Here is a 1,944-nt window from a genome sequence, read left to right on the forward strand (position 1 = left end):
TATAATATTGTGTACAGCTCTGCTACTTGTGCGTAGTGTGGCTCTCCGCGTGCAATACGTTGCAAGGATCAAATAAGAAAAATAATGAACTGACGAATAAAACCAAAGTTTTAAAACTTAATAGAATTAGTAAAATGACGGTCTTTCTAGAGTGTTACATTTCTCCTGAGAACCAAAAAAGGAACGAAGATGACTGTGATCTGTCATTTCTTATTCTGTGTAGGAGGAATGTAGCTCAATCTGTGGTTGGCTGCACCCAGCCCGTCTACTGATTAAACACAAAGGAGGGGCTCTCTTAAGATGCGATGAAAGCGAGCCTTGGGGGGTGGCATTACACAGCAGAGCAACATGCGGCTGTGTACATTCCCATAGTCTCTTTGTCCCCATGTACGCGGACAAACTGTATATTATTATCCGCCGGACAGAATATCCTCTTATACATGTGTGTTACATTTGTCACGAGAAATGATCACTCAGTTATTGTTCGCACGTATACGAAGAGAGAACGATTAAGAGAACAGATCATTTTTAATCCCCTGAGCAGTGCAACCTTTTAAAGCGCTCTTACATTCTCGCCTTTTGCCATAGACAGTATCAATAATATCGGCTTAACAGCACAAACATGGTGCGATGACCAACGGTACGTCGCATTAAGGGATATGCAGCGATTCTCATTCTCCACCTTATGTCTTAGTCTCTGGCGACCATTGGTAGTGGGGTTCATGCTGTTTGTATCCTCTCTCACGCTTGAGTGAATACTGTGTATACTTGCGCGTTAGAACCCCGCCCCCTGCTCCCAGTCTGTATCAACTCCCTTAGCATTCACGATAGCTCCTGATCACTGATCCCAAATCAAGCACCAAACACTGTGGCACCGAAACGGTGAGAAGGGAATGAAACAATGGAGTAGCGGACACGGATTTTTGGATTCCTCTTGACTTTCTTTGATGGATTTGCTTTTTCATTGGAATATAAGACCCACTGCATGGTAAGTTGGCAGATGAAGTCGGAGGATGAGATGGCTCGGTTGGGATAAGCATGGTAGTTACAACCTGCTATTGTCTGTTGCTTTTAACGATGTATTCGGCATGGTTTTGTGATGCTTGTAAAGTTCTAGTTTCATGGAAGGAAATGGAGATAAGATGCATCTTAATACATACAAAATGCTTAAAATAACCAGAGCTGAACATTACATAGTGGGAGAAGGGCGAGAGCACGGAAGATAGGTCTTTTCGTTGAAGATAAGTGTGCTTCTCTGTCCTTACGGAGTCATTTAGTGGTTGGAAAGGCCGATTGACAGCGGCAACTGCAGACACACTTGTCTTCACACCTTGCTTAATTTATAGATGATTTGATTCAGCCTCACGTTGCATTTACCTTCCCAGCGTTCTCTAATGTGTTTAAAACCTCACGTTCAGATTGATAACGTCCTTGCTGAAGCAGAGAGGGATGTAGTTATCATCATGTTTGATGACTGTAACCTTATGCTACATTTTTTGCCTTGAGTGTGTTAAATTATTTCGGTTGGCACGCCGTTACTCTCGTTATGTACGTCATACTAGTGGCTCCACCTTTGATTTAAGGTTTTGTATTTATCGCAGTATTCGTCAGATTTAAAAAGGCTGATCTGTTAGTAATGAGTACAATGTTCTACAATCCTTATTAGCTCTGCGCAGCCAATCGTGATCATGTGGCAATGCCACGACATGCATGAGTTTGCGCGAGTAATTAAGTGTTAGTCAGTTGTCGTAAATTAATGTTTTGATGAGAATGATAATTGTTTCAGAAGGAAAAAAAAGCTGAAGTCTGAAGATTTAATTTACAATAGTTCTCTCTTAAGACAAAGTTCATGTGACGAAAGGCCTGTCGTTGACATATATGTGAATCATCCACACGCGTGCCTTATTAAAACAGATGCCATACCGTCCACAGTAGAGTGGAACA

The sequence above is a fragment of the Chanos chanos genome, chromosome 3 (assembly GCF_902362185.1).
Source record: "Chanos chanos chromosome 3, fChaCha1.1, whole genome shotgun sequence".
NCBI classification, from domain to species: Eukaryota; Metazoa; Chordata; class Actinopteri; order Gonorynchiformes; family Chanidae; genus Chanos; species Chanos chanos.